At 45.5% G+C, this 14282-nt stretch overlaps 1 pseudogene across 1 annotated transcript in view; it reads left to right on the top strand.

The window, feature by feature from the left end:
- LOC147965377 (uncharacterized) overlaps nt 1-13587 on the top strand; it is a 40020-nt pseudogene extending 26433 nt beyond the window's left edge. Inside the window, exons 3-5 of the transcript XR_015609267.1 lie at nt 2123-2600; nt 10028-10543; nt 13265-13587. The product of XR_015609267.1 is annotated as an uncharacterized LOC147965377 (transcript). The remainder of the gene's footprint in view (nt 1-2122; nt 2601-10027; nt 10544-13264) is intronic.
- Nucleotides 13588-14282: the final 695 nt, after the last annotated feature.

Raw genomic sequence — 14282 nt, 5'->3', positions numbered from 1 at the left:
CTGCTTTATGTGATCTTGGAGCCGGTGTTAGTGTTATGCCTCTCTCTTTATATCGTAGACTTGATTTGAATAAGTTGACACCTACTGAAATATCTTTGCAAATGGCTGATAAATCAACTGCTATACATGTCGGTATTTGTGAGGATGTGCCTGTTGTAGTTGCAAATGTTACTATTTTAACGGACTTTATTATTCTTGATATTCCCGAGGACGATAGTATGTCTATTATTTTTGGAAGACCCTTTTTGAATACTGCAGGGGCTGTTATTGATTGCACTAAAGGCAATGTCAATTTTCATGTTAATGGTAATGAGCATACGGTACACTTTCCGAGGAAACAACCTCAAGTTCATAGTATCAACTCTATTGGAAAAATTTCATCGATTATATTTGGAGGTTTTGAATTTCCTCTTCCTACTGTCAAGAAGAAATATGATATACTTTTTATTGGGGATGAGCATATCCCCGTTGAGGTAACATAGTGTTATTCTAAATTTCTCCGGTTCCATGTTATTCGGAATGAGTTCGTTAACAAGACTTGATCAACCTTGTTAGTGGATTCCTTTTGATGATCATGAGATGGATGAAACTAGAAGGCACAACCTTCCGTGCCCCACTTTTACTTTCTGTTATTTATATTAAATAAAATAAAAATAAATATTTTTCTGTCTGTTATCTGATTATCCGTGCAATATAAAAATACCCCGAAAATAAAAGTTCTCCAAATGCCCTGAAATTTATATATGATTTTTTCTAGAATATTTGAGAATATTTGGCACTTAGAACACAGTAGGAGGGTCAACCACCTGCCCACGAGGGTGGAGGGCGCGCCCTACCCCCTGGGTGCGCCCCCTGCCTCATGGGCCCATGGTGGCCCTCCTCCACTCATTCTTTCATCCACACACTCCTTCTTCCTCCCCCAAACACGAATATCCAGCTCAAACCCGAGTTCAAGCTCACTTTTCTGCCATTTTCGATCTCCTTGCTCAAAGCACCTCTCACAAAACTGCTTGGGGAGATTGTTCCTTGGTATGTGACTCCTCCATTGATCCAATTAGTTTTTGTTCTAGTGCTTTATTCATTGTAAATTTTTGCTGCTTAGGTGACCCTGTTCTTGAGCTTGCATGTCAAATTTATATGGTCAAAAGTAGTTTTGATGCATGATATAGGCCCTAGGCACTTGTAGGAGTAGTTGCTATCAATATTATTGAGTTTGGTTTACTTTTATTTTGAAGTTACTAATATTTTTTAGAAATTTCAGAGGAAGAAATATGCTTAGGAAGATGTTCCAAGGTGGTTCTTCAAGGAAGCAAGGACCCAGGCTTGCAATGCGTGATGCTGATGACGAGCCACCAAGAAACGCTCCAGTGCGTCCTTATGAATGGCCTTCTGAGAACTTTATGGATCAAGCGGGAATTAAGGAAGAATTCAACGCATATTTGCGTAACGCTGATCTTGTGAGCTTCGAGGAAGAGAAGTGCAGCCAGTATCACAACCTCACCAGTACCTTTGTGAGGAGGTTTGAATTTTCAATTTCACGTAATTATCCAACTGTCCTGTTTGATCTTTATGATAAATTTTACACTATGGACTTAGAGGATTTTACCACTGCATGCAAACTTCCACAATGAGGTAGTATAAGGGATCCTCGCTGTGATGCCCGGATAATTTAGCTACAGTAACCCTCCACTAATGATGCCAAGTCATCACTACTATGCCCTAAGAAAAACAATTCAGAAATATTTCAAACCAAAATTCAAATTTAAAGTAAAGTCAAACAATAAATATTTTCCAAATGTCAAAACAAAAATGTTCGCGTTATTCTATAAATTCCTCTGATCATTTAAATGTTGAAACCAACTTCATCTGGGTCACAAATAAATTCTTAGGAAATTAATAAGTGGTCCAGCAGCAAATAAAATGGTCTTTTCAAAATAAACGATTATTCATACAATTCAAATTGACCTCAAACTTTGTGAGTCTCTTCAAAATATTGCGTAGAATTTAGGTGCCAATTTGTACCATTTAACAAAAATCACATAGTTGCTAAATTTAATAAAAGTAAAGAATAAAATAGAAAAATAGAAAACAAAACCTAACTACTGTTGGGCTGGACCTCAAGTGTGCAGGAGGAGGCCCAGTCCAACTGGGGTCATCCGCAATCTCGCTACAGGAGCAAGGAGCCGTGGCGGGCATCCATGGCGCCCCAGCCAGGTGCCGGCTATCCCGCGGCTCCCCCTGTTGGTTAAGGGCTCCCCTAGCAGCCTCCGTCCCCTCTGGAACCCTAGCCCCCAAATCCTCCATCACCCTCTCCCTCGCCCACTCTCTTCGCCCCGCGCGAGATCGCCGCGTCACCACCGCTGCATCGTCGTCACCACGACCAACGAGCTCTCCGCCGTGGAGAACCTACCAGGAGCCCCGCGTCGTTCGTCCACACTGTCCTCGCCCGCAAGCTCGAGCCGCGGAGGTCGTCATCGCCCGATCGGGCATCTTCCCCTGTTTCAATTGCCGCCGTCCCGCCGCGTCGTTCAGCTCCTCCGGTCCTCCCTGAGCCTCTCCGGCCTGTCCCCGGCCTTCCCGAGAATACCATCCGCCCCTTGGTGAGCTCCTCTCCCCATCCCCCTCTTTTACTTGCTCGATCCGTCACCGTATCGTCGTCCTCGCGAGCCTGGCCGCCATGGCCGACGCTTTGCGTCCGAGAGCAAGCCCGCCTGCCCATCCCCGCGCCTTTGCTCCTCACAGTGCGCCTATAGCAGCTCCTCGTCGCGCCTTGCCTTGCGCCCGGCTGCACCTCGACGCACGCGTCCGCCCCCGTGTTGCCGTGCTCCCGGCCGCCCCTGCGAGCCGCCGCAACCTGCTCCTGCGCTGCTGCTACTTACTTATCTACTTGCTGTTGCTATACGTTGCTACTAGCACGGCTACTGCATCCTACTACTGCCGCTGCTTACTGTACTTTGTAGTTACTAGCTAGCTTCTCTAGTTTTACAATGACTAACACTTTAGACAGTTCCTAAACGGTGGCTAACCAACTACTAACTTGGGCAAAAATAATATGAGTAGAAAGTTTGCATGAAGAACTCCATTTTATCCCACTGGACCAAATCCCTTCGATGCCTGGATTAAATCCTATCAAAATCGCAAAATGCTCTTTTTTGTTAAAAGGAAACAGAAGTAACTCCTAGCTACGTGCTCTGTGTGTGTATTCTGTAGGTGTGTGTGATGTGTGTACTGCTGTGTAGGTGTGTGTGTGTGTGATATTTGTGCGGCGTGTGAGTGTGTGTGGCCGATGTGCCATGTGTGTGGGGCTGCCCCAAAATTAGTTTAGGTCTAGTTTAATTAGATGGATTAGTTTTAGGATTATTTTTGCTCCTTAGCTAGTTTTATTAGTGCTAAGTTACTCTAGTAGTAGATGACATGTAGGCCCTCTTTTTAAATAAGTTAGGTTTAGAGTCTATGACATGTCGGCCACACATCCCCTTTTGACTAGTCAAATTGACTTAGTCAACCCGAATTAGAATAATATGTTAATTCTAGAAAATAAATTAAACTTTAAAAATCAGTATAAAATAATCCGTAACTCGGATGAAAATACCTTGTACATGAAAGTTGCTGAGAACGACGAGAAAAATCCAAATACGCAGTCTGTTCGTCCGCCACACATCCCTAGCATAGCGAACACGCAACTTTCCCCCTCCGATTCATCTGTCCGAAAACGCGAAACACCAGGGATATTTTCTCAGATGTTCCCCCCCTTCACCGGTATCACCTCATACGGTGTTAGGTCACCCCTAGTACTGCGCATTGCCATGTTATGCTTTGTGTTGCTTTGTTTGCTATGTTATTTATTGTGTTCCCCCTCCGTTACTTCTTTCCGGTAAACTCCGAGACCCCTATCGGTACCCTTGTGATCGACTACATCGACGACGAACCCTTCTTGCCAGAGCAACCAGGCAAGCCTCCCCTTGATCACCAGATATCGCCTACTCTTCTCTATACTGCTTGCATTAGAGTAGTGTAGCATGTTACTGCTTTGTGTTAATCCTATCCTGATGCATAGCCTGTCCTTGCTACTACTGTTGTTACCTTTACCTGCAATCCTAATGCTTAGTATAGGATGCTAGTTTATCATCAGTGGCCCTACATTTTTGTCCGTCTGCCATGCTATACTATCGGGCCGTGATCACTCGGGAGGTGATCACGGCTATATACTATATACTTTATACACGATACATGTGGTGACTAAAGTCGGGTCGGCTTGTGGAACACCCACGAGTGATTAACGGATTGGGGGCTGAAAGGACCTTTGTCCTAACGGCCCTCTGTGTGGATCTTTGTGGTGAAGCGACAGGGCAGGTTGAGACCACCTAGGAGAGAGGTGGGCCTGGCCCTGGTCGGCGTTCGCGGTTATTTCAAGATAACACGTTTAACGAGATCTTGGTATTTGATCTGACTCTGGCCACTGGCATATACGCACTAACCATCTACGCGGGGACATTTATGGGCACTCGACGTCGTGGTATCAGCTGAAGCCTTCGTGAGTCAGCGACTGAGCGGCGCGCGCCAGATTGGACTGGAACACCTGCTAGGCTAGGTCTGCTTCCGGCCGCCCTCGCAACGTGCAGGTGTGCAATGGGCGATGGGCCCAGACCCCTGTGCCATAGGATTTAGACCAGCATGCTGACCTCTCTGTTGTGCCTAGGTAGGGCTGCGACGTGTTGATCTTCCGAGGCCGGGCATGACCCAGGAAAGTGTGTCCGGCCAAATGGGATCGAGCGTGTTGGGTTATGTGGTGCACCCCTGCAGGGAAGTTAATCTATTCGAATAGCCGTGTTCTTCGATAACAAGACGAATTGGAGTTGTACCTTGTCCTTTTGACAACTAGAACCGGATACTTAATAAAACACACCCTTCCAAGTGCCAGATACAACCGGTGATCGCTCTCTCACAGGGCGACGAAGGGAGGATCATCGGTTAGGATGATGATATGCGATGCTACTTGGTGAACTTACCATCTACTCTCTTCTCCTGCTGCAAGATGGAGGTTACCAGAAGCGTAGTCTTCGATAGGACTAGCTGTCCCCCTCTTATTCCGGCATTCTGCAGTTCAGTCCACATATGATACCCTTATGCCATTTGATACCAATGCATACATATGTAGTGTAGCTCCTTGCTTGCGAGTACTTTGGATGAGTACTCACGGTTGCTTTGCTCCCTCTTTTCCCCCTCTCTATACCCGATTGCTGCGACCAGACGTTGGAGCCCATGAGCCAGACGCCACCGTTGACGACGACTACTACTACTCGGGAGGTGCCTACTACTACGTGCAGCCCGCTGACGACGACCAGGAGTAGTTTAGGAGGATCCCAGGCAGGAGGCCTGCGCCTCTTTCGATCTGTATCCTAGTTTGTGCTAGCCTTCTTAAGACAAACTTGTTTAACTTATGTCTGTACTCAGATATTGTTGCTTCCGCTAATTCGTCTATGATCGAGCTCTTGTATTCGAGCCCTTGAGGCCCCTGGCTTATAATATGATGCTTGTATGACTTATCTTATTTGTTGAGTTGTGTTGTGATATCTTCCCTTGAGTCCCTGATCTTGATCATACACGTTTACGTGTATGATTAGTGTACGGTCAAATCGGGGGCGTCACAAGTTGGTATCAGAGCCGACTGCCTATAGGAACCCCCCTTCCACACTCCTTGGCCGAAGTTGAGTCTAGTCGTTACAAAACTTTTACTAACATGGTTGTGCGCCTTACGGGCCCACGTCGCCATTGGGTGGTATTAGGATCTTTTACTCCTTGTCTATACTCTGGGACTCTGATCTCTCTTCTATTCGGGTTAAATGAATTTTGCTAAATCTAACATTAGGAGCTCGTTATCACTTTCACCGGAGAGCCCTTTATTATTGATGATCGTCTGCTGCACGTGAAGACCCTGAAGATACACTTCGCTGTTAACCCGAGAACTTGTGTTCATCGCGTTTGCAATTCCCCTTCCACCGTCAACCCTTACGGATAACTACTTGCAGTTGTTATTCTTACATTCATACCCAGTTGGTCTTGTTATTACAAGATACCCCGAAATACTCGTCGTTGTTTCGATAATCCTTTGAGCTTACTGCCTTGCTGTTCTTTGTCACCTGAATTACCCTATGAATAATTCTCGCACTTATCGAGTATCCACTCACCTCCAGTTGTTCATGTGTTTCACAATGGTCTTTGAAATACTATTCGATCCTCCAAGAATCCTTAGTAGCTTATTGCTCTGCAATACTTGTATGCTTGCATTTTGGATGCTTTCCATATGTCTGGCAATATTCGTTATTATCCTTAGACACCGTAATTTTGATCCTAATGATTCAACATGAGTGCGAATGCATGCAATTATCAATTGATCCTTTTAAATTATCTTTCTGGCTCAGACGTCATTTTTGAACATGAGCTTATTCTCGACCAATCTATTTGCCGTCAATTGTACCCTTAGGTCTATTGAACTTATCCACCCTTGATCAGAGTGTCTGCTTCTGATCCTTCTATTTGGGAATCATAATTCCTTTAATAACTAAGCATCGAATCATTCAGGTGTTCTATAATCTGAGGCCCTTGCATCCTATCTTCAACTGATTGTGTGCCGATGCTCACATCAGCTCCGCTATGGACCGTCAGATCCTTTATTGGTTTATTATTCGACAGTGTCCTCCTTATTCAATAACCTTGTGAGCCTTTCCTCGGATACATAATGCTTTTGGTGAATTTTATCCTCTGTTTTCTCAACCATGCTCTGTTTTCGAGCTGGTGGTATTTACGATTGAAGCTTGTGGTATATGATTCCACGATACCCTGACGGATTGAACCTATGCCTTTCTTAATCTGTGTGAACCCGAAAGTTTTTGACGGGTCATGCTCCTCTAGTAATTCACCGGGTAGGTTTTTGACACTGAAATCATTTTTAACTAGAGCAGTGAATGAAAGTTATTGCATTGAAGGAGTGGGAGTCGACCTTGAACCTTGCGTTCATGCCCATGGACACGATGTAGATCTTATCATTAAAGCTTCTCTTAAATTAATTATTCCTTTGGTATAGGTTCATCTTATATCTGGGATCTGACCTTTTGCAATCGTGGTTCCGACCATGTTCTCCTTTAAATACCATTTCTCGTGCAAGTTTAAGCACTTGTCTTCTGCGGAGTAATACCCCAGTCCAACCTCTACTTTGATTTGTCGTCGAGTATTACCCCCTGGTATCTCAAGATTATCATGGAACTGCATAACTTCTTATGAGTTCTTCATCAAGTGCTACATTCTCATTGATTCCAATTTTTCATGGGTTCTGAGTTGTTAGTCGCTCAAGAACACCGGTAAGTGAACCGATTCCGCACTCTGGTTCGATAACTCTAAGTAATATTCGTTGCTTATGAGTTTAATAATCCTTCAAGTCATTCCAAGCCTGATCGGCTATATCATTATCGTGCTAAATTTTAACTATGCTACCTGGTCCTTAATCCCGGAGCACAACTTTCGATGATGAGCTAAGCTTACGTCGACTTTCCACGTCAGATCTTTTTTCCTTGAACAACAAGTTGGATTCCGAGTTTGTGGCGTACTCGTGGTTCCAATAACTTTTCGCTTCATCATTCCTTTGACTTGATGTCATCGCCGACCGATTACATCTCCATGAAACCTCTCGACGGAATTTGTCATGATCATCATCGCCATTCTTTTCTTGGTCCCCGTGTTGTTTCTAATCGGAATACTGACAAATGGTCTGTGATGTGTAAATTCTAAACTTCTAGCAACCCTATTGCTTTGAAGTTATTGGTCTATAGTTTCATGCTACGTCTATGGCTTATTGAATCATCATTCGAACATTGATCGTGCTACCTAGCCCATATTTCAGGTGCGCATTTCAACTAATGTTTAACTGTGTATGTTTTCCTCGAGCATACATCATTAAGTCATTTGATCTAGCTTATGTCATCTCCTTGTTCACATAGTTGTGGAAATCCATCTTTTTGGAAATCTCAACGGATTGTCGCTGAGTCAATCAGTCACCTCCTCACCTCTCCTTGATTTAATGGTGAAACCTTGTTCGGAACTCGCTTCCATAGTTCATTTCCCGAGAACCTTACAATGTCATCTCGACAATTTGTGTTGCATCTTTCTTCTCAGGCATCCTAAGTCTGAGTTATCCTGACACCAATCAGATCTGAATCTCGGTCAGATATGATGGTTGGAACATATTTCCGGGAGTTATAACATCTTTATATGACCCGGTAAGGTGATGTCATGCCTAGCACACCTGGCCGGAGGACTTATAGTTATAGTTCATCCTTTTTAGCAAGGTTAGCCATTCTTCCCTGAGGAAATTGTAAGGCTTATTCTACAAGTTGTTCCTGATGGATCCCTTGAGTATCCAAAATCCGACCTTTGCCTGTTGACCATGTCCATGCTATCTCGAAGCATGTCTGTGGTACTCTGATTTTCAATAAGAGCATTTTAAGCACAATGCTAAAGTCTCTTTATCAATTATCCAAACACCGTTGTATGGGTAATGTCATGAAATTTCTCTCCCCTTTCCTAAAGGGTTTTCTACGTTATATCCTGTCATGGCTATCATGCTCTGTTTGTCCTTGGGAAGGATATACCCCCTGAAATTTGTGTGTTTACACATTTTCCTTTCCATTGTTCTGTTTAATATGAAGATCACCTTTTCCTTTTCATTGTTTTGTTTACCCCTTCTGATGACCTATATGATCTAAGTAGTAATGTTCTTCTGCTTATGTAAACACCTTGGTGTACAACCGTGTCAGTAAGACCCTGTTGCTTTTGTTGATAGCATTCCGGTAACCACCGATGGACGAGAACTTTGCCTAATGGTCCGCCTCGTTCAACGAGCAGGAAAATGGTTCTCTTCGTCCCTCGCCCTTGGTATCGACATTGTTGCCAACATAACTGATAGGCTACCCTCTGACATGTCTTGCTATCATGACCGTGCAAGATGTCAACGTCCTTCCTACTTTTAACCACATGGTGGGCCCATAACCCACAGTTCCACAGGATCGAAACCTGACTCTCCTGTACATCCATGTTTCGAAGTTATCCCTTGCACTTTGTTTCGTATGTAATTCACGAGCCACCCTCCTACCGATCAATTCTGGTATCGGACATAATACTTATTCCCGTTGCTCTGAACCCCTTTCACACTCTGATTCAGGCAATAAATGATTTCCTATCCGCTCGAAACTTCTTATTGCACCGTCTTACTTGCTCTCGATGTTTTCTTAAGTTGCAATTCGAGAGTTACTTTCCGCCACCTTCCCTCGTGTTATCTACCGGCTAAGCAACCTTGTAGAGGCCTGTTCTTCCGAAGTTACCCCTTAGCATTATCGTAAGTGAGGTGGAGTTCCTTAAGAAAGGACGACAACCTCATCATGATGCATTGATGCATAGGAATGAAGACATCAGCACTATGGATTGACCACTTCGAGAAGAGCAACCAAGATCGAGAAGATCCGTTAGCATTTCGTAACTAGACCTTCCCCCCTTCTCTACCTCTTAAATCTCGGGACGAGATTTCTTGTAGTGGAGGAGAATTGTGACGCCCGGATAATTTAGCTACAGTAACCCTCCACTAATGATGCCAAGTCATCAGTACTATGCCCTAAGAAAAACAATTCAGAAATATTTCAAACCAAAATTCAAATTTAAAGTAAAGTCAAACAATAAATATTTTCCAAATGTCAAAACAAAAATGTTCGCGTTATTCTATAAATTCCTTTGATCATTTAAATGTTGAAACCAACTTCATCTGGGTCACAAATAAATTCTTAGGAAATTAATAAGTGGTCCAGCAGCAAATAAAATGGTCTTTTCAAAATAAACGATTGTTCATACAATTCAAATTGACCTCAAACTTTGTGAGTCTCTTAAAAATATTGCATAGAATTTAGGTGCCAATTTGTAACATTTAACAAAAATCACTTAGTTGCTAAATTTAATAAAAGTAAAGAATAAAATAGAAAAATAGAAAACAAAACCTAACTACTGTTGGGCTGGACCTCAGGTGTGCAGGAGCAGGCCCAGTCCAACTGGGGTCATCCGCAATCTCGCTACAGGAGCAGGGAGTCGTGGCGGGCATCCATGGCGCCCCAGCCAGATGCCGGCTATCCCGCGGCTCCCCCTGTTGGTTAAGGGCGCCCCCAGCCGCCTCCGTCCCCTCTGGAACCCTAGCCCCCAAATCCCCCATCTCCCTCTCCCTCGCCCGCTCTCTTCGCCCCGCGCGAGATCGCCGCGTCACCACCGCTGCATCATCGTCACCACGACCAACGAGCTCTCCGCCGCGGGAGAACCTACCAGGAGCCCCGCGTCGTTCGTCCACACCGTCCTCGCCCGCAAGCTCGAGTCGCGGAGGTCGTCATCGCCCGATCGGGCATCTTCCCCTGTTTCGGTCGCCGCCGTCCCGCCGCGTCGTTCAGCTCCTCCGGTCCTCCCCGAGCCTCTCCAGCCTGTCCCCGGCCTTCCCGAGAATACCATCCACCCCCTGGTGAGCTCCTCTCCCCATCCCCCTCTTTTACTTGCTCGATCCGTCACCGTATCGTCGTCCTCGCGAGCCTGGCCGCCATGGCCAACGCTTTGCGTCCGAGAGCAAGCCCGCCTGCCCATCCCCGCGCCTTTGCTCCTCGCAGTGCGCCCATAGCAGCTCCTCGTCGCGCCTTGCCTTGCGCCCGGCTGCGCCTCGACGCACGCGTCCGCCCCCGTGTTGCCGTGCTCCCGGCCGCCCCTGCGAGCCGCCGCAGCCTGCTCCTGCGCTGCTGCTACTTACTTATCTACTTGCTGTTGCTATCCGTTGCTACTAGCGCGGCTACTGCATCCTATTACTGCCGCTGCTTACTGTACTTTGTAGTTACTAGCTAGCTTCTCTAGTTTTACAATGACTAACACTTTAGACAGTTCCTAAACGGTGGCTAACCAACTACTAACTTGGGCAAAAATAATATGAGTAGAAAGTTTGCATGACGAACTCCATTTTATCCCACTGGACCAAATCCCTTCGATGCCTAGATTAAATCCTATCAAAATCGCAAAATGCTCTTTTTTGTTAAAAGGAAACAGAAGTAACTCCTAGCTACGTGCTCTGTGTGTGTATTCTGTAGGTGTGTGTGATGTGTGTACAGCGTGTGTGTGGCCGGTGTGCCCATGTGTGTAGGGCTGCCCCAAAGCAGCGTGTGTGTGTGCTGTGTAGGTGTGTGTGTGTGTGTGATATTTGTGCAGCGTGTGAGTGTGTCTGGCCGATGTGCCATGTGTGTGGGGCTGCCCCAAAATTAGTTTAGGTCTAGTTTAATTAGATGGATTAGTTTTAGGACTATTTTTGCTCCTTAGCTAGTTTTATTAGTGCTAAGGAGCTAAGTTACTCTAGTAGTAGATGACATGTAGGCCCTCTTTTTAAATAAATTAGGTTTAGAGTCTATGACATGTCGGCCACACATCTCCTTTTGACTAGTCAAATTGACTTAGTCAACCCGAATTAGAATAATACGTTAATTCTAGAAAATAAATTAAACTTTAAAAATCAGTATAAAATAATTCGTAACTCGGATGAAAATATCTTGTACATGAAAGTTGTTGAGAACGACGAGAAAAATCCAAATACGCAGTTTGTTCGTCCGCCACACATCCCTAGCATAGCGAACACGCAACTTTCTCCCTCCGATTCATCTGTCCGAAAACGTGAAACACCGGGGATATTTTCTCGGATGTTCCCCTCCTTCACCGGTATCACCTCATACGGTGTTAGGTCACCCCTAGTACCGCGCATTGCCATGTTATGCTTTGTGTTGCTTTGTTTGCTATGTTATTTATTGTGTTCCCCCTCCATTACTTCTTTCCGGTAAACTCCGAGACCCCTATCGGTACCCTTGTGATCGACTACATCGACGACGAACCCTTCTTGCCAGAGCAACCAGGCAAGCCTCCCCTTGATCACCAGATATCGCCTACTCTTCTCTATACTGCTTGCATTAGAGTAGTGTAGCATGTTACTGCTTTGTGTTAATCCTATCCTGATGCATAGCCTGTCCTTGCTACTACTGTTGTTACCTTTACCTGCAATCCTAATGCTTAGTATAGGATGCTAGTTTATCATTAGTGGCCCTACATTTTTGTTCGTCTGCCATGCTATACTATCGGGCCGTGATCACTCGGGAGGTGATCACGGCTATATACTATATACTTTATACATGATACATGTGGTGACTAAAGTCGGGTCGGCTCGTGGAACACCCACGAGTGATTAACGGATTGGGGGCTGAAAGGACCTTTGTCCTAACGGCCCTCTGTGTGGATCTTTGTGGTGAAGCGACAGGGCAGGTTGAGACCACCTAGGAGAGAGGTGGGCCTGGCCCTGGTCGGCGTTCGCGGTTATTTCAAGATAACACGTTTAACGAGATCTTGGTATTTGATCTGAGTCTAGCCACTGGCCTATACGCACTAACCATCTACGCGGGAACAGTTATGGGCACTCGACGTCGTGGTATCAGCCGAAGCCTTCGTGACATCAGCGACTGAGCGGCACGCGCCGGATTGGACTGGAACGCCTGCTAGGCTAGGTCTGCTTTCGGCCGCCCTCGCAACGTGAAGGTGTGCAATGGGCGATGGGCCTAGGCCCCTGTGCCATAGGATTTAGACCGGCGTGCTGACCTCTCTGTTATGCCTAGGTAGGGCTGCGACGTGTTGATCTTCCGAGGCCGGGCATGACCCAGGAAATTGTGTCCGGTCAAATGGGATCGAGCGTGTTGGGTTATGTGGTGCACCCCTACAGGAAAGTTAATCTATTCGAATAGCCGTGATCTTCGATAACAGGACGACTTGGAGTTGTACCTTGACCTTTTGACAACTAGAACCGGATACTTAATAAAACACACCCTTCCAAGTGCCAGATACAACCGGTGATCGCTCTCTCACAGGGCGACGAAGGGAGAATCATCGGTTAGGATTATGATATGCGATGCTACTTGGTGAACTTACCATCTACTCTCTTCTCCTGCTGCAAGATGGAGGTTACCAGAAGCGTAGTCTTCGATAGGACTAGCTATCCCCCTCTTATTCCGGCATTCTGCAGTTCAGTCCATATATGATACCCTTATTCCATTTGATACCAATGCATACATATGTAGTGTAGCTCCTTGCTTGCGAGTACTTTGGATGAGTACTCACGGTTGCTTTGCTCCCTCTTTTCCCCCTCTCTATACCCGATTGCTGCGACCAGACGTTGGAGCCCATGAGCCAGACGCCATCGTCGACGACGACTACTACTACTCGGAAGGTGCCTACTACTACGTGCAGCCCGCTGACGACGACCAGGAGTAGTTTAGGAGGATCCCAGGCAGGAGGCCTGTGCCTCTTTCGATCTGTATCCTAGTTTGTGCTAGCCTTCTTAAGGCAAACTTGTTTAACTTATGTCTGTACTCAGATATTGTTGCTTCCGCTGACTCGTCTATGATCGAGCTCTTGTATTCGAGCCCTCGAGGCCCCTGGCTTGTAATATGATGCTTGTATGACTTATCTTACTTGTAGAGTTTTGTTGTGATATCTTCCCGCGAGTCCCTGATCTTGATCGTACACGTTTGCGTGTATGATTAGTGTACGGTCAAATCGGGGACATCACACTCGCAAATCTGAATTTAGAGATTTTCTTACTAGCATAACTATGGGAGAATCTAGAGATATTACACAAGCTACCATAGGGAGCATTCACTTTCCTGCTATATATTACTTTGCTCTCTTCATAGGTAGATGCATAAATGGTAAGATGAGGCATGTCACATGTGTGTCCCCGATCTCAGTATTCTTAGAAGTGCTGTGTTAGGAGACCAATCTTATAATTTGTGAGCCATTGTTGCACGTAGGCTGCACCTTAATAGATTTAATGGAGATTTCTTTGGAGGAATTTATGCAACCCGCATAGCTAATTTTCTTGGTATAGACATACGCGAAGATGATATTGAATTACCACCTGCTTACCTAGACTTTAATGCTATGGTTCACCACCAGTTTGTTGAGAGGAATGAATTACCTCTCCAGTATCGACTAATATTTGACAGACGTCTTGCTGTCCGTATTACTCTCCCTGCTCCTGCATTTTTTGATTATCAGGCAAGAGGAAGATATACTATTACCAGAGAGGAGGCAGATGAGTACGAGAGGAGGCCGCTCGTCGCCACGCTGGAGCTCAGCAGGCGATAGCCGCTGCATCGCAGTACGACCCCAACTACTATTATGGATAT

Source organism: Triticum urartu, chromosome 6A, assembly GCF_056163025.1.
Source record: "Triticum urartu cultivar PI428250 chromosome 6A, HENAU_Tu73, whole genome shotgun sequence".
Classification (NCBI taxonomy): Eukaryota; Viridiplantae; Streptophyta; class Magnoliopsida; order Poales; family Poaceae; genus Triticum; species Triticum urartu.
The sequence above is the reverse complement of the archived record's forward strand: the minus strand, read 5'-3'. Positions and strand labels throughout refer to the sequence as shown.